This window comes from Macrobrachium nipponense, chromosome 4, assembly GCF_015104395.2.
Source record: "Macrobrachium nipponense isolate FS-2020 chromosome 4, ASM1510439v2, whole genome shotgun sequence".
Classification (NCBI taxonomy): domain Eukaryota; kingdom Metazoa; phylum Arthropoda; class Malacostraca; order Decapoda; family Palaemonidae; genus Macrobrachium; species Macrobrachium nipponense.
Window position 1 is genome coordinate 10,275,025 of NC_061100.1, and position 19,175 is coordinate 10,294,199.

The 19,175-nt window shown below is 46.1% G+C and overlaps 1 protein-coding gene across 2 annotated transcripts in view; it reads right to left on the reverse strand.

Annotated features, from left to right (window-relative positions):
• Positions 1-19,175, reverse strand: part of LOC135210701 (vacuolar protein sorting-associated protein 52 homolog) — a 102,630-nt gene that overhangs the window by 70,619 nt on the left and 12,836 nt on the right. Inside the window, exon 2 of one of the 2 annotated variants that reach the window (XM_064243468.1) lies at positions 16,206-16,365. The gene's annotated coding sequence lies outside the window, so the exon portion shown is untranslated. Of the gene's footprint in view, positions 1-16,205; positions 16,393-19,175 lie in introns of those variants that run through there. The other variant, XM_064243467.1, reaches the window with a different exon arrangement.

Below are 19,175 nucleotides of genomic sequence, written 5' to 3' on the forward strand. Positions count from 1 at the left end.
AAAAGCGTCTCGCTAGCGTCCTGGGGAGCGTCCAGATGTGTAAGACATCGAGCGTCTTCTTCCAAAAAGCTTATCAAATGTTTATGACGTCGAGCGTCTTTCCAGAGCGTCCTGATGAGCGTCTCTTCGTTGTAGGACGTCGAGCATCGGCAAAAGCTTCCTCACGTCTCAATGCGTAGGACGTTGAGGCATCTTCAAGAGACGTCCTCGCGAGAGTCTTACGAGCGTATGGTGCCTAGAACACCAAGGGTTCTGAACGGCATCTCAGAGAGGATCTTGTCGAGCGCCCTGATTGCATGAAAGGCCATAAGACTTGACCATACCGTAGACTTTAAAGTGGAATTCTCTACTACATTCCTCTTCTCACTAAGCATGCACTCTAATAAAGCCATGCTTTCGTAAGCATGAGAGCATTATATAATATATAGTGTTCTGCTGCGTTAGAATCCTTTAATAATGTTACCTACGGTAATCAGCATTGAAAGGCTGTAATATCTTTCTTATTGAAAGTTTCTTAGCAAAAGGCAGACAATATTTTATTTATGTTTGCTTAACTATCCCCTCAATCCGAGGCTAAGACCGCGATTGTAGGGGAGAGATACGGCTAGTCATTCCATCCCGCAGGACCGCCTCTCATGACTGAGCAATAGATGGTTACTGCGTTTGGTCTAAGCGATAGCACCTCATAGCAGCCTCCGTTAGCTGTCTGGTCTTACTCTTCCAGAGTTGCCAGCTACTCCATTCAATAAAGGAATCTTATAAAATTATTATCGAACTTCGGGAAGTTCTTATTAATGTATATTTAAGCGAAACAAGACTTCGATAAATCTAGAAGCTAATTAGGTATTGTCATAACAATCCCTTTAAGCGTAGTCCTTCCTAGGAAAGTCCTGTAAGGATACTGGTAACAGAGTTGCACAGCAAAGAAGTAACTACGGTATGTGCTTATGATTTGACCGTATCGTATTATCATACAGCAGATACTCTATACCTTCTTCTTTCCCTGCCGAGGCAGATAGAGAAAGGAAAAAAAAACTGTTACTACTCTTCGTTTCTTTTCGTTAATAGAACGATAGAAAAGAGTATAAAATCTCCTTAAGGAAGGAAGTTAATCCAGGAACTCTTTAAATCTTCGTAATTTTCCTCCTAAATCGCGGAAGAGACAGAATTCCTGTTCATCTCTAGGGTTTGGACGGAAGGAAGTAGATATTTCCTATCCGCCGTCTACCCAAACGTCGATAAGATTCTTATTAAGAAACCAAGGTTTCTCCCGAACGTCTTGGTAAAAAACTTCGACATGACTGTTGCTTATCAAATACGGAGGCGTCCCGAAAAGCGTCCTCAAAAAGCGTCCTGTCTTCAAGGGGAGCGCCGCTCATGAAGCGTGCTAGTCATAAGCCGATGTACGGTGATCGTCGTCCGGAGAGTATTATGGACGTTCGCAACTCCTGACAAAGAACGGGGGCCGCGTTGTGCGACATCTTGCGTCTCTGTCACGCTCATCGACACTTCAGAAACGCACTCAAAAGGACGCCTTTGTGTTCTTGGGTGCGAAGCGACGAGCAAGGAAGGAGAAGAAGACTGCCTGACTTGACAGACAGACCTCCTCAAATCCTTCCTTCAGTAAATGTGTTTTGCCCTTCTTTTGGCGAAACCGAGGCCAACCGAGAAGGGCTGAACCTGTGAGAAGACGAGGGTACGCCTTCTTCCTTTTCACAGTAAGAATGATAAGGCGATCTGGGCGCCTTAACAGCGTTCTTCCTATTTTCCTTCTTCTTTCTCCCATGTGTTGGAAAGTCGTCAAATTGTTAAGGCGGCGATTACAATCGCATGACAATAGAGAGAGGACGTGAAGCGTCCTCCTCAATAAGCTTCTATTTAAAGGCGCGAGTCCTTCCGAGAGCTCCAACCCTATACGGGGAGGACGCCTCGGAGGACAGAAGAAACAATCCTTCAGGATTCGTGCACGTGCACGATCTTTGGCAGCCTGAGAAGCGTCTTCAGGTCTTGCCGAAGGGACGCCAGATCGGTGGGGGTTCCTCGTAACCCTCCTTCGGCTTTCGACATGCCCTCTCCCTGTGGTCCTGGGAGTCCGACAGAGGTCTAGACCTAGAGGCATTATAAGGCCGATCTGACGCCCCCTCCAACACTAGGGGCACTAAATCAACATCACTACACTCACAACACTGATTGGAGAGCGAGCACGACCTTAGATTCCAATTACTGATGTAATCCACCATAACAGAAAGGGCATTACCTTCTCACAGACACTTCCTCTAGGTCCCGTAGGCCATACCACAAGGTTAGGCAAAATAAAGTTTACTCTGTTTACTGATCTTGGAGGAAAACTTCCTGATTCTATTACGCTCTAATTTGCGTACATACGAACGAATCGTTACATCTTCTTTCGGAATCAGTCAATTATTACACTAATTACATTGATGACACGTCGTGCATATTAAGTGAGAATATATCGAAAGTTTCGTTATTCTCACCTAACCCCTTGCAGACAACAAAGTCTGAAACTAGTCTAACTAGAATCAGACTTCTTATGTCAAGAAATTCAAAATTAAACCAATTTATGATAGCGTATGCCTAGCCGCAAATCCAAGTTAATAAACCAAAAAGAAAACAACCAAGATACTTAAGCAGCAATGAAGTTCCAAAAATCCTAGACGGAGGTAATGAAAAACATGTGTTTACATTTACCGGCCGACAGAAGAAAATCTGAATAGAAGATGGGAATAGTTTCCTGACCACCCGCCTCCCAGCGGCGGGAATGGGTACTAAACCACCTGACCGACCACTGCGTGTGCCGGGAGTTTTTGAAATTCTGTCGGGCTTCGGAGAATACAGCTATATATATATATCTGACAGGTAAGGTGTCATGAACAAACTTCATATGCAATACTCTCTCTGAAAATCTGAATTGAGCCCAATTAACATTTAATTGGAGTTGGGCTCAATCTAATTCAGCGCGACCTCTCCACTCAACATACATAGGTAACTCACTTCCACCCACGATATATAATGTAAACTCACTATTTGCTCAATTCGTTAGATGATATTGCAAGTGGAAAGAGTACCTCACGTCAGTTTCATAAGTCAGGTCTAGTCTCTGTCAAGCTGACCCTCTATGTGATATTCAATACCTGGCATGTATGGAGGGGAAATGATATTGTTAAACTACAATAAAGTTTTGTACATACTTACCTGGCAGATATATACTTAGCTATAGTCTCCGATTGTTCCCGACAGAATTTTCAAATCTCGCGGCACACGCGACAGGTAGGTCAGGTGGTCTACCTTACCCGCCGCTGGGTAGCGGATGTACGAACCACTCCCGTTTGCTTGTCAGATTTTCTCTTCCACCGTCTCCTGAGGGGAGGCTGGGTGGGCCATTAATCGTATATATCTGCCAGGTAAGTATGTACAAAACTTTATGTAGTTTAACAATATCATTTTTGTACATGAACTTCCCTGACCAGATATATACTTAGCTGATTGGCACCCTTGGTGGAGGGTAAGAGACAGCTAAATAATACAGGTTAATACGGGGAAACAACTAATGTTGTAGGATATAAAAACCTTGGTCTCACCTTTTCAGGATGAAGACTTCATAGATACTGTCTCTGAGTCTGCATTGCCTGGAGAGCTACAGCTAGGACGTAGACCTGATGCTGAAAGACTCTCGGATCTACCACTGGATATGTGATCCCCTATTGTGGTAGTAGAATCCAAGTCGGATCCTGTTAGAGGGACCTTGTCCGCTTACCTAACAGATCCTTACCACTACCTCTGCAAGGAGCCAAAACCCACCAGACCACCTAACCAAAATACAAAGGGTTAATAATACGACAAAAAGAGATGCCTCCTGCAACCTCTTTCAGACAACCAAAAAACACCAATATAAAATATAGGGTAACATATAAAAAATTGACACAGGATAAGTTTCAGCTCCCTGCCCCAGCACCGAATCTGCCGATACGAAGGACCCAAGGCGAAGCATTTATCATATGTGATTTTTTACATCACGTAGGTAGTGGTTTTTGCGAAAACCGATTGGCATCTCCAAAAAGTCGCCTCCATCAAGTTCCGCACAGACATATTTTTTATGAATGCAAGCGAAGTTTGCGATGGCTTCTCACCTCGTGAGCTTTCACTTTTCAGTAGTCTAAAATGTTCTTCCTTACAGGCAACATGTGCCTCTGTAATAAGGCTTCTCAGAAAAAGGAAAGAGCATTCTTCGACATGGGCCGAGTGGGGTCCTTTACGGAGCACCAAAGTACATCTTGATTAGCCTTAAGTGTTCCTTCCTCTTAAGGAAATACTTCATAATTCTCATAGGGCAAAGAGTTCTTTCAGGCTCTTCCCCTACTAGAAAAGATAAACTACGAACTTCAAAGCTCCTGGGCCAAGGGCGTGATGGGTTTTCATTCTTTGCAAGGAAACTTGGAAGAAACGAACACACCATAGAATCTTCCTTAAACCCTACATTGCCCTCAATAGCTTGGAGCTCACTCACTCTCTTAGCTGTAGCTAGGGCCAAAAGGAAGATAGCCTTCTTGTCAGATCCTTGAAAGAGGCTAAGCCAGGAGGTTCGAATCTAGACGATCCAAGGAATTGTAGAACTACGTCTAGATTCCAGTACGGTACTACATGAGGACGCTTAATGGTTTCAAATGATCTAATAAGATCATGCAGGTCCTTATCATCGGATATATTTAAGCCTCTATGCCGAAATACCGCCGCCAACATACTGCGGTATCCCTTAATAGTTGACACAACCAGATGACATTCTTCTTTGAGGAAAATAAGGAAATCCGCAATTTGGGTCACAGAGGTACTGGAAGAGGAAATGTTCTTCCTCTTGCACCAACATCTTGAAGACATCCCACTTTGACTGGTATACACGCAAGGTGGAAGGTCTCCCTCGCTCTTGCGATTGCTTTAGCAGCTGTTGCTGAAAAGCCTTTCGCTCTGACCAAACGTTTGGACAGTAACTGAAAGCCAGTCAGGACTGGACCGAGCGAGGTAGATTTATGTGCCGTACCTGTCGAAGTCCCGGGGTTGTCTTGAGTTAGATCGCTCCTTAGCGGGAGCGACTTGGAAGGTCCACCAACCATTCCAGTACCTCTGTGAAAACCATTCTTGGGCCGGGCAAAAGGGAGCGATTTAAGGTCATTCTCGGAATCGGGACTCTACGAACTTCTTGATGGTTAGCCCCAGGATCTTGAAGGGGGGAAACGCGTAGACGTCGAGTCCGCTCCAGTCTAGAAGAAGAGCATCTATTGCTAATGCCTCTGGATCCGATATCGGAGAGCAGTAAGGATCCAGCCTCTTGTTCTTTGACGTGGCAAAGAGGTCTATGTGTGGCCTGCCCCATAACTTCCACAGGCTCTGGCATACATACAGATGAGGGTCCACTCTGTGGGAAGGACCTGATCTTTCCTGCTGAGGAGTATCTGCTCTTACATTCCTTTCTCCCTGCACGAAACCTGGTGAGAAGCTTGATTCCTCTTCTTCTGCCCACAGAAGAAGGTCTCTTGCTGTCTCGTACGGGAGAAGGAATGCGTCCCCCCCTGTTTCCTGATATATGCCAGAGCTGTAGTGTTGTCCGCGTTGACCTGCACTACCGGTCTTCTGACTTTTGGGCTCGAAAGCCTTCAGAGTCCAACACACAGCCATCAACTCCTTTCTGTTGATGTGCCAGGCTACCTGGTCCCCACCCAGGTACCTGACACTTCGCTGGTTCCCAGAGTTGCCCCCCACCCCGTGTCCGACGCGTCGGAGAACAACACCAGGTTGGGGGTCTGGGATTGAAGAGGTTGGGATTCTGTCCACCATAAGAGATGCTTCTGACGTTCCTGAGATAACGACAGGGAGAACGTCAAATCCTGAGAACGACGACTCCAATTCCGATGAGAAAGAATGGGAGCGGTCTCCAGGTGCAACCTCCTAGGGAAACGAATTGCTCCAGCGAGGAGAGCGTCCCCCAGGCAGACTCATCCACTCCCTCACTGTGCATACTTCTTTCCCTAAGAAGGTTGTTACTCTCTCGAATCTAGGGCTAATCCTTTCTGAGAGGGAAAAGCCCGAAAACTCAGAGTTCATCTGTATCCCGAGATACACACAATCTTGCTCGGGAATTAGTGACGACTTTTTGAAATTGACGAGAAGTCCCAACGCCTTCGTCAATTCTAGAGTTACTTGTAAGTCCTTCAAACAACGATCTTCTGAATTGGCCCTTATTAGCCAATCGTCGAGGTACATGGATATCCTCACACTTTCAAATGAAGCCATTGAGCCACATTCCTCAAAATCCCCGTGAACACTTGAGGGGGCCGTCGAGAGGCTGAAACACAGAGCCCTGAACTGAAAAAATTTTCCCCCCCATCATGAATCTGAGAAACTTCCTCGAGGAAGGATGGATCGGTACGTGGAAGTAAGCGTCCTGTAAATCCAAGGGAAACCATCCAGTCCCCTGGACGAAGTGCTGCCAGCACTGGATGAAGGCGTTTCCATCGTGAACTTCTTCTTTTCTACGAAGAAGTTCAGGGCGCTACGTCCAACACCGGTCTCCATCCCCCTGGAGGACTTCGGAAACTAGGAAAAGGCAGTTGTAGAAGCCCGATGAAAGATGGTCTGTCACTAGTTCGATAGCCCCCTTCTCCAGCATTCTGATCTACTGCTAGATGGAGAGCTTGATCATGATGGGGTCTCTGTACCTGCCGTCAGTTCCCTGGGATGGTCGTCAAGGGAGGTCTTTCGACGAAAGGGATGAGGTAACCTCTCCTCAAAATAGAAAGGAGTCCAAGGATCCGCCCCTTTTTGGGCCCAGACTTCTGCAAACTCTAGGAGTCTGGCGCCCACCGTTGTTTGAAGGACTTGCAAGTTATTTGGGGCTTTAACAGACTTGGCGAAAGTCTTTACCCTTCTTGAAGGTCTACGACCTCTAAACGTAGAGGTTGCTGATGAAGACCGCCCCTCGAAAGGGTTCTCGAACACTTGCCTTTTCCTTCTTAGCCTTGGTAGGGAAGGAAGGGTGAGGTTTCTTGCCGACTGTGCCAAAAGGGTTCCTGGGTGCTTTTAGCCGAAAGTGATCTCGAATGTCCTGCACTCGATGTTTAGGAACAACTGAGCAGACAGAGGAGCAAACAGCAAAGAAGACCTATGGGCATGGGGAGACAGACTTCGTTAAGAAGGAACAATAAACAGACCTCTTCTTCACGATGCCGGCCCCATAAACAGGGAGGCGATTTCGCTCGCTTCCGTCTCTTACCGACTTGTCCATACAAGACAAAACACACATGAGATCTTCTGGCGAAAATGACTCTGGCACTTCAATTTTCTTGGCTAGGACCCCCAACGACCAATCAAGGAAGTTAAATACTTCTAGCACTCTAAACATGCCTTTTAGCATGTGATCCAATTCATTCATTGCCCAAGTCGTCTTAGCAGAGTTAAGGGCAGTTCTCCTTGTCGAATCTACCAGCGCCGAAAAATCCGAATCAGCCGAAGACGGTAGACCCAATCCTAAGGACTCTCCTGTTTCGTACCAGAAACCAGCGCGTCCTGATAACTTCGAAGGAGGAAAAGCGAACATCGTTTTCCCCACTTCTTCTTTGGAAGCCATCCAGGAACAAAACTCCTCAGTGCCTTCTTCATTGAAAGAGGTTGGCTTCACCTCCACACAAGAAGAACTCTTCGCTGTCTTCGCGTTGAAAAAAGTGAGTGAGAAGAAGGAGGAGCCGTAGGAGTAAGGGAATCCCCAAAAACTTGTAAAAGTAGCTCTGTAAGCTTCTTGTAAGAAGACACAGCAGCAGAAGTGTTCGGTTCCTCATCTGAACCTTCTAGGACGTCTTGTCGAGGCGAGTGCGGAAGATCCTTTAGGTGACGAAGGTATCCTAGTAGGAGTTGAGCGAGAGGTTGGAGAACGCCCTCTCTTAGAGGAGTTCACATCCACTGGAGAACGATGAGAAGATCTGGGTTGTCTACGATGAGACTCCCTCTTCAAGGTAGATGGAATCTCAGCCGAAGGAGAGGTAGGGCTCCTACTCCGAGAATCCTCGGAAACATCCACAGGGCGCTTACGAGGAAGGCAAGCGCCTACTAGACTCTTTTGCGCCTATCTGAGGCGAGGCGGCTGCCAGGAGAAGAGCGCCTATCGGGAGCAGAGCGCTTGCGCGGCTCTCCATACCTGTCCAGATGCGTACAATCAACGGAAGTTCGACTGGAAGGCGAAATGCGCCTACTAGGAGAAGGCTGCTTGCGAGACTCTTGACGTCTAACAAGAGGGTAACATTCAGGAGAAGGGCGCTTCAGCTAACGAGCGCCTACCTGGAGAAGGGCGCTTCCGAGATTCCTGGTGCCTACCAAGAGACAAACGGTCAGGAGTAGTGCGCCTAGAAGCGGGAGAGCGCCTACACGGAGAAGGGCGCTTGAAAGACTCTTGTTGTCTGCCCTGAGGAGAATAATCAGGAGTATGACGCCTTAAAAAGAAAAGGAGGGGGGGGGGACGGGAGCGCCTACTAGGAGATCGATGTTGCAGTAGGCTCTTGGCGCCTACCTTGCGGGGAGCGGCTAACAGCAGGCCGTCTATCATGCACACGACTCCTACCAGACTCTTGACGCCTGTCAGGAGAGAAGTCACAATCCGACACTTGAGGAGGAAGTTAGAACAATCTGGAAGAAGAATGCCTACTTGTATAAGGCCGCCTTCTAGGATCTTGAAGGCTGCTGAGGAGAAGTCTACCCGCAAGGGAGTTGAAGAAATAGCGTGGTGAGCAGGTGCAGTGCGCTTACCGGAAGCGGGAATCCAATCTGGAGAAAAAAACTTCTTCCTCCATAGAGCGTCCTACCGATGGTTTGCGCCTTGAAGTCGAAAGAGAGCCAGGAGAGCGAGGGCGCTCACGTGAGCCCCTACCTTCATACGAAACCTCCCCATATGAAGGAGAACGCCTAAAAAAGAGAGACGATCCTCTGAAGAGCGGCTCCTAGATTTCTTGATTGGAAGAGAAACGTCCTTCTTCCTACGTGATCTAACTGCTAGAGAGTCTGCTAGCGCCGTGATCTGAGCTTGAAGTCCCGCGAGTTACTCTCGTAGGAGAATCTTGTTGTTCTTCCTCGGAAACAGGCGCCAGAGCGAGGAGCACGAGAAGAAGAACGATCACAGGATTTCTTGGGTTTCTTCGCCTCCACCGACGATTCTTCCGGGAAAACCTCCGGACTAGAAGCCAAAGGACTGCAGGGAGCCTTCCAAGCCCTCTTCAACGGGCGCGACGCATCCGGGGAGTTCCAACCTCTCTTCGGAGAGGGAGAAGACGAAGAGAGGAGAAGCATTGGCGTAGGAGCTCCTTCTTGTAGCGATCCGAGGCAGCCTGGGAGCGTACTTCAGGATCTGCCGAGGGGACGCCTGACCGGTGGGGGTTTCTCCCTAGCCCTCTTGCGGCTTTCGACTTTCCTACTCCACTGGAACTGGGAGTCTGGAAGAGGTCTAGGCCTAGAGGCACTAAGGAGCTGGTCAGACGCACCCTCCACAACACTGGGGACACTGCACTGATCACTAACACTCTCCTTACCTTCCAACTGACGAATCTTCTGATCCATAGAAAGAATCGTTGGCTCTCAGAGGCTGCCGCCTCCGAAGGCGAATCTTCGGCTTCGGTGCGGGGAGCAGGGGCTGCAACTTGGGAAGAAGGTTCTAATTCTATGTTAGTATTAGGATCCACATCCAACTCACTCATTCTAGATCTACTAGAACTTCTAGAGGAAGCCTTACGCACTCTATCACGTTCCAACTTCCTAACATAAGAAGAGAGAGCCTTATATTCTTCTTCCATTCAATCCCTTACATTCACTACAAGGGTTAGCAAAAGAACATTCATTCCCCCTGCATTTCATGCAAACCGTGTGAGGGTCTACCGAAGCTTTCGGCAACCTCACCTTACATCCTTCATTCACGCAAACCCTAAACAAAACCGAAGTTTTAACTACTGAATCTAGGTCAGACATCGTTAAAGAAAATCCAAATCAAAATCAAACCGTTCCACAATCAGCGTATGCCAAGCCAAACAAAGCGAATACGTCACCAAAAGAAGTCCAAATTAACTCCAGGCAAGCGAGAATCGAAAAAACTATTGAGAGGAATTTTTTCCCGACAACAGTCTTGTTATCGTTCCCGAGCGACAGAGAAAAATCTGACAAGCAAACGGGAGTGGTTCGTACATCTGCCACCCAGCGGCGGTAAGGTAGACCACCTGACCTACCTGTCGCGTGTGCCGCGAGATTTGAAATTCTGTCGGGAACGTCGGAGACTATAGCTAAGTATATATCTGTCAGGGAAGTTCATGTACAAAATTGAAGAATCCCATGTGGCTGTCTAGCCTCTCATGTATGGAGGAGCTGCACGAGCAGGTCCTTCGGGTTTCTCCGCTGATTACTGCAGGTGCAGAGTGCACGCAAGGAGTCAACGCACTTGTCCAGCCATGTGATCTGCCTACCTATCATGTAGCAACAAAAAACACTCGGGGAAAACCCTACTAAGAGAAAAAACCCTACTAAGAGAAAACTATAAAGATCTAAAATAAAACCCCAACACCTAAACACCTAACCTTCAATGTTAGAAATTTACTGCACCACCGCATTGGCCACCACAAATGGGCCTAGCGAGTAACCCTTTACCGATGATAATTGAACATCTTTCAGATAGAAAGACGTACAGATCGACAAAGACTTCAGGTTGCCGCTTCCAAGATAGTTGACACAGAAATTCCTCAGAAACGCCAAAGAGGTAGCCATGCCCCTAATACTAAGTGCTCTCGGGTGTGACTCATCATTGCCCAAACCAGAAGATAGGTTAAGGGTAGCCTGGGAAATAACCTCCCGCAAAAAGAAGCTAATAGCGTTCTTCGAAACTGCTTCAGAAGCGTTTTCGGAGAAACTAATAAGGTCTGTGGATGTGGCAAGAGCTTACCTGTGCAGGACAAATAGACCTTTAGAGCTCAAACTGGACACAGGTGCATTTCCAAGGCATCACCTCCAACAAAATCCTCTAGAGTGGATACCTTAAAGGCTCTCAGCAGGGGATTACTTTCTGATTCAGACTTGGCAACAAACTCCAGTAAGTAGGAAAAATAAATATCCTTACCTGAGAATGATACTACCCTAGCCACCACCTGAATCTCTCCTACTCTTTTTGCTGTGGCAAGTGAGACCAAGAACAATACCTTCTTGGTCAGATCCCTTAACAATAAATCCTCTAACAGCTCAAAAGTCGAAGAGCTTAACAAACTAAGGACCGCCGCTAAATCCCATGAAGGGGCCCAAAGTGGAATAACCGGACATTCAATCCTGAAAGACCTTAGAAGATCGTGCAAAATCTGTTGTTCGACAGTTCTGGAGGGTGGAACCTAAAAGTGCTGCTAAGCATGGACCTGTACCCAGCAACTGTCAAGTAAGACAACTCCTTGGATTTCCTGAAGAACAGGAGGAAATCTGCCACCTTAGCAATGGTAGGGCAAAAAATGCTGTGCCCTTCCCTCCAACACCAGCTATGGTACATTGCCCATCTAGCCTGATACAGTCTCCTGGTCGATCTCCTTAGGCAGAAAGATAGCTGTCAAGCCACTGCCTTAGAGAGTCTGTACTACGCAGTGCTTGCTGGACAGTCTCCAGGCAGCTAGCTTCAGCACGCAAAGGTTCCAGTGAAAGTAATGGAAATGTGGCTGTTTGAGTAGATCTCTCCTCTCTGGGAGGATCACAAGGGGCTCTTCCAACATCTCTATAAGATCCAGGAACCAGGGTCTCTGGGGCCAAAAAGGAGATATGAGAGTCATCTGTGTGGTCATGCTGGTCCTTTACTAGGACTTGGTGTATCAAACCTAAGGGGGGCTATGTGTACACCTAGAGGTTGTCCCAAGAGTGGAGCATTGCTTCTGTTCTGCATGACACGGGATCCGCCACTAGAGAGAAGTACACTGATAGACAAACATTCAACCTTGTGGCGAACAGATCCACAGTAGCAGGCTATTTCCTTAGTAAGAGCTAGACTTCTTCCTGAACTAAGATCCACTCACCTCCGAGAACCTCCTGTGACTGGCTCAATGCATCAGCCAATACATTAAGCTTCCCTACGATGAAATGGAGAAGGAGAGAAACCCTGTGAGTCTCGCACCAACAAACCACTCTCTGCACTACAAGATATAATGTCAATGATCTTGTTCCCCCCTCTTTTCTGAGGTATGCTAAGGCCATAACGTTGTCTGAAAAGAGCGCTACTGCTTTTCCCTCGACCCATTCTGTTTGTTTGTTTGTTTGTATGGTGTTTTTACGTTGCATGGAACCAGTGGTTATTCAGCAACAGGACCAATGGCTTTACATGACTTCCAAGCCATGCCGAGAGTGAACTTCCATCACCAGAAATACACATCTCTCACTCCTCAATGGAATGCCTGAGAATCGAACTCGCGGCCACCAAGGTGGCACGCCAACACCATACCAACCACGCCACTGAGGCACTTTCGACCCATTCTGTGAACCAATCTAGCGCGCCTCTTCTACTGGTCTCAACTCGCAGAAATTGATCGATTCCTCCCAATCCAGATCCCTCCAAAGGCCCTTGGCCTGAGCTTCCTCTAGGGTTGCACCCCAACCCTCATCTGAGGCATCTGTGTACAGGTGAACGTCCAGAATCAGAAGGACCAGACTTACTCCAGTGGTCAGATGATGTTCTCCTGACCACCATTGATAGACCCTCTACAAAGGAATCTTTAAAAGACTACCACTCTCTTCCCAAAAGTCCCAGCAATTCCTGAGACGTGCCTGCAGAGAGCACATCCGGAGATGAAACCCCAGAACCAGAAGGGAGAGGTGTGACAATCTCCCCAACAAGTTCTTCCATTTGCTCACTGGTTGAGCCCTGTCCGACATGAAGCTTTCCTGGCTGACTCAAGACAGGCCAGAACTCTTTCTTGTGTCAGGAAAGCCCTCAACGTCATCCCTAAGTAAGTCTTGACTTGGGAAGGGGAAAGGGAACTCTTCTCCAAATTGACCAGGATTTCCAAGGTTTTGTTACATCAGCAAAGATGTTACAAAAAATCTCTCACCCTTATTGCTTCTTCCTTGGATGAAGCCTGGATAAGCCAATCGTCGAGGTACCTCCTCATTCAGAAGCCCCGACGGCGCATTATAGCTGATACTAGAGACATGACCCTCATAAACACCTGAGGTGCTGTAGTCACACTAAAGAAGAGGACTTTGAACTGAAATGTTTCCTGATGGACCTGAGAAATGAAGGAACTTCCGAGATTCGTGATTGAATTGGAATCTGGAGATGGGCATCCTTGAGGTCCACTGAAATCATCCAGTCGTCTCTCCAAATGATCTCAGTATTGCTTGGGAGGTTTCCATATGGAATTTGGTGGAAACTACTAGGCAGTTGAGACCCGAAAGGTCTATAATGGGTCTGCAAGAACTTCCCACCTTGGCAGTCACAAAAATCCGGCTGCAAAACCCCTATCGAAGGGGTAGCATGCTCTATTGCTCGCTTCTCTTACAAGAACCGAATCTCCAAGGCTAAGGCTATTCCCCTGATGGAAGACAGGGAATAAATGGGAAGGTGAATCGGAGAATCAGACAGTGGAGGAGCAGAAAGAAAAGGAACCTTGTACCCATTCCTCAGAACCTCCACTACCCACCCCTCCATGCCCCACTCTTTCCAGATGTCTACAAAATGGGAAAGACACTCTCCCACTACTTCGACGAAGGTAACATCTCCTACTTCCAAAAAACTTTTTGTATAATGAAGCTTTAGAAGTCACTGTTGGTGAAACCTTGGCAGAAAAAGTGCACCTTCTTAGGTGACCTAACCGGGGACTGGGAACCGGAGCACTTACCTAGAGAAGGTATTTGTGATCCTTTCCGAGATCTAGCTCGCTGAGCTGCCACTTGTACCATCGCCTGCTGTGATTCAACTGCTAATGTACACGAGACAAAATTTACCATCGCCAAAATATCTTCTTTGAAAAGACTGTCGTAGAGCGCAACAGGTGCCCTCGACTGAACCCTCTTTTGGATATCCAGAAAATGGGGAGGAAGGTGGCCCAAGAAGAAGTCCCTCCTCTTCTTACCAATGAAGGTCATACAGGCTGCTGAAATGTTTGCTTGGTGTGCCAAACCCATAGAAACTGATGTAATTAGGTTATTGAAGAGAATTGGATCTGAAGGGACGAAACCGTCTCTCTTCAGGAATCCCATTAAACCTGACAACATCCATTCTTTTAAGAGACAGAAAATATATTAGAATCCACTCTCCCTTGATAATCCCGATACATGTCACTTGTAAAATCAGGGAAATTCCTGAGAACATGATCCTGTATATTGGGAAACTCAGGCGGAAGCACTGCCTAACCAACAACCTGTAACCTTGTGATAAACCTAATAGATTTACATTATATTCTCCTAGATTAAAGGACAGATCCTCCACAGAGCCACCACCACACAATAATTCTGAACTTGCTCCAGAGGGAAACGAAACCTTCAAAGACGAAAGGGTGACATCAATACACTCTACAGCAGGCACTGCCTCAACTACCAAATTACCTGATGACTTCGGAGCCTTGTCCCGAGGAAACTTGAGGACGGAAGCAAAAATTGCCGCATGGTCTAACAGGGACACCATCCTGCCTGAAAAGGCAACCAAACCTGAACCTGAAGGCAATTGCTCCTGCAACTTCTCATCCTGTGTACCTAACCTAGAATCCCTAGCAGTCTGAGTCTCTCCTATTGCTAATTCACCTTTTTTTACTTACACCTTTAGAGGAAAGGGGGGATTCTGCTGCTGTCACATGGGGGGGAGGGGGTAGATCCTACCCTCCAGGCTTGCGGGTCTCCATGACTCCCGCCACCCGTTAGGGCTGGTTCTGGAACAGGCAGGGAAGCTGAAAAAGAGCAATTAGAATCTACCATCCTATTACTGTTATCTCTATCATCAATCAACTTAGCCATTAGATTAGTAAAAAGGCTAGTCATGCTCAATAGCAACCTATCCTCCAACTTTCTAAATAACACTGGCTCGAGATTTTCTTCATCTATCTTCCTAGGTTCTGGTGTTAACCTACGCATATTCTTAGCAGCTAGTGCCTTCCTGTGTTTCAAATAAATCTCCATTTGGTCTACTGACCACTCCCTACACTCCTCAAATCTCTGCTTAATATTACACTGCACCTCCCTAGAGCTAATTCAACGAGAATGTCTGTCATGTTTGAGTGTACTCATCTGTTTCTTGCAGGCAGTACAGGACCGGTTAGCTCCCACATAGCTGCTGCAGGGCTGCTCCGAAGGCGTGGCAGATGAGGCGCACTTCGAAGAGATGGATGAAGGTGCTTCCTTCTGGGGCGTGTCCATATTCGTAAGCAGAGTCAAACAACATTGTTAGTAGATGCAATAATTCAAAAGAGCGATCCAAGTCGTAATCCAAAGTCATCAACAGGAAATACTGGCCAAAAAAGCTGTGGGGGTCAGGTTTACAAGACCACACAATTCGCTTGAGCCAGGATATGTCCTGTCAGTCAAGCGAACAAGAACAATTGAATGAGAGATGTTCTGTCAGCCAGTTATGGCAGCAGTGTTTGCCAACGGTAGTACAGGTAACTCAGCCGACAGTGTTTACCTGCAGCGTTGGTAATGCTGGCAGTTAAATTTTACCCAAACTAAGGGTAAGTATGGGAGGAAATAGTTCAGGCTGGTCACAAACCAGGGCTAATTCAGGTGTTCAGGGAGTGTATTGCAATCTAAGTTTTCTAAGCAGAGAATTTCCCTCTGACTAGCTGTCCTGTTCACCAATTTTGCCATTAGTAGTAGATTTTATCAGGCAGCTTGTTTTCAGTTATTTAGTGTATTACATAGACCTAGTATTTTTTTTTTTTTTGACAAGTTACTGTTCTGTCACTTTGCTAATTGGGTAAGTTATGGTCTAACTTGTTGCAGGTCCTTGTTCCTTTCACTTTCTCACATCATTTTGTCTTCAGTAGTAAATAACTGACTTTATTGTTTTGCAGTAGAAGTTTTATCATATGAGGTGTATTCACTGGTTTTCAGCTTTCAGTTAGTAATATTTAGGAATTAAATATAGTTATGGCTTAATTCTCAATGCATTCAACACCATCCTATATAAATGTAGAAAAAAAATAAATCTGCATACTAACCTGTCGAAGCTCTTTTTCAACTGACTGAGAATACTGCCGAAGGTCTGTACCCGAGTCAAAGCTTCCCTGATGACATCATCTTCTAACTGAGCTTTGAAACTGGAGTTTATATCTTCACTTTCCCCTGTTTCTCCCATTTCGATCAGTTTACCATTTGTTCCTAAATAAAAAGAAAAGGTATGTAATTGTCAATGACAAGTTCTATGATATGGTCAAATTATGCTATGCTTTAAATATAATGAAAAGTGCAGCAACTTCATACACCCAGCGCTATACTACAAAACTTTCAGTAAATAGTAGCTAATGTACTAAAACATTCCGTAAGTAATAGCTAATGTACCAAAAAATCAAGAGAACTACGTAATATAGTTTTATAACCTGTAAGTAGAAGCACCCAATAGTGCAGCTAAGAGAGTTCTCAGCTTCACCAGGAACTGGAAAGAGTTCATTCTGTTTTCTAATTCACTCAGCTGTCTTCTTGGACCTCATTATGACAATTGCCATTAAAATTGGACTTTTCAGGCATGTTGTCAGTTTCTAAGCATTGAGCTTTGGGATGTGGATGCCAGTTCTGTACATTTGCCCCTAATGAGAACCATTGGCCTGGGTGCCAATGGTGTAGCGCATTAACTGGTGACCTTCCATCTAAGTACTACCTCGGTTTTCGTACATAATTAGTTCCATAACCTCCCATGAAAACCAAAACAATAATTCCCATAAGGAATAATGTAAACACAATTAATGCATTCCAGACCCCCAAAGATATTATTTTTAATTACATTTTATAGGGAATAAACACAGTTTTACATACAAAAAACAATGAAAAATAAATATAAATGACTAATGAAATTAATAAATGAACATTTAACATCGTTCTTACCTTTATAGAAAACACCTGTTAGCATATGGAAGATGGAGAGGAGGGGCGAGGGAGGAGGAGAGGTTATTGTCTGGAAGAGGAATCTGTCTCCAGAAGGACTTCAGGTATCAAGGATCTATCTGGGGTTACTTCTCTTCGTTTTTTATTGGCACTATCTGAGGATACTTTCCCACTTCATGTTTTACTGGCACTATGACCAGCTTAAGAGTTACTAGACCCTGTTGCACAACAAAACTGTCCAGAGACATTTCTTTCTATTCATATTTATTTCATGGCCCTTGTCTCCTGAGGGGAGGAGGGTGGGCACTCTCAGTATATATACTGCCAGGTAAGTATGAACAAACTTAATTGTATTATAACAATAACATTTTGTTCATGAAACTTACCTGACAGATATATATATAGCTGAATCACACCTTCGGATGGTGGGTAGAGACAGACTAGGATTTTTTAGGAAATTTAAAATCAAATAAAAGATTATCTTATTGGTTCCTTACCTGATAGCAAAGTAGACTATGTGATTACTGTCACCAAAAGCCTGTTATGCTTTATCAGAGTTGCCAGCCAGGTGTTGACCTGTAGTGCTGGTGCTCTCTGGATGCTCTGTCAACGGGGCGTGACCACAATGTGACAAGACCATCTAGGCAAACATATGGCAGTAACACAGCAACCGACCACCACCTGACCAACTAACGCCAAAACCCCTGATATTAACACTATGGAATGGGAGATTTTCACAGAAGATCTCACCATCAACACAACACACAAAAACTAACCTAAACTAAGCTAAGGGATAGGGAGAGAGCTACCTTCAGCCCCCAAAACTGTGTCTGCCGCAAATGTAAGGTCCCAAAGAACTACAGTTCTCGTAATCGTCCTCACATCCCGGAGGTAATGTGAGGCGAATACGGAATTGCTCCTCCAGAAGGTGCTATCAAGAATATCTCTTATAGACATGTTCCTTTGGAAGGCAAGAGAGGTAGCTACGGCTCTGACCTCGTGAGCTTTCACTTTAAAGAGGCTCATATCAGTCTTCTGGCAAGATGAATGAGCCTCTTTAATGACGTCCCTCAAGAAGAAAGCAACAGCATTCTTCGACAACGTAAATCCGGTCTCTTCACCGAGCACCAGAGATTACCTGAGGGACCTCTTATCTCTCTAGTCCTATTCACATAGAACTTGAGAGCCCTGACAGGGCACAGGGCTCTCTCTGGTTCTTGACCCACGAGACTCGATATTCCTTTGATATCGAAGCTCTTTGGCCAAGGATTAGACGGGTTCTCGTTCTTAGCCAAGAAAGAAGGGTTCAAACGAGCAGACAGCGCTGTCTCCCTTGAAACCCACTAGGCTACTGAACGCTTGGATTTCACTAACTCTCTTCGCCGTCGCCAGAGAAGTTAGGAAAAGCGTTTTTCTCGTTAAGTCCCTTAGAGAAGCTTCATGGAGAGGCTCAAAGGGACTAAGCATCCAGATGTTTCAATACCACATCTAAATTCCCATGAGGGCGGTCTTGCCTGTGGAATTTTGGTAGTTTCAAAGGACCTTAAGAGATCGTGGCAGATCCTTATTGTCGGAAAGGTCCATTCCTCTGTGGCGAAAAACGGCAGACAACATACTCCTATAACCCTTTGATTGTAGGAACTGCCAATTTTTGCACATTTCTTAGATGGAGAAAGAAATCTGCTATCTGATTCACAGAGGTCGTGGAAGAGGAAATTCCTTCCTTCTTGCACCATGCCCTGAAGGAAGACCACTTAGACTGGTAGACAGCTCTTGAAGAGGCTCTTCGAGCATTAGCGATTGCTCTCGCAGCTGCCTTTTGAAAAGCCTCTCGCTCTGGCCAGCTTTTCGATAGTCTGAACGCAGTCAGGGCCAGAGCGGAGAGGGTTTTGGTGAAACCTTTTGAAGTGAGGCTGTCTGAGTAGATCTCTCCTCCAGGGCAACGTTCTTGGGAAGTCCACAAGGAACGTCATGACCTCTGTGAACCACTCTCTTGCTGGCCACATTGGAGCAATCAGAGTCAACCTTGTCCCTTCTGACGCTGCGAACTTTCTCATTACGTCCCCCATGATCTTGAATGGGGGAAAGGC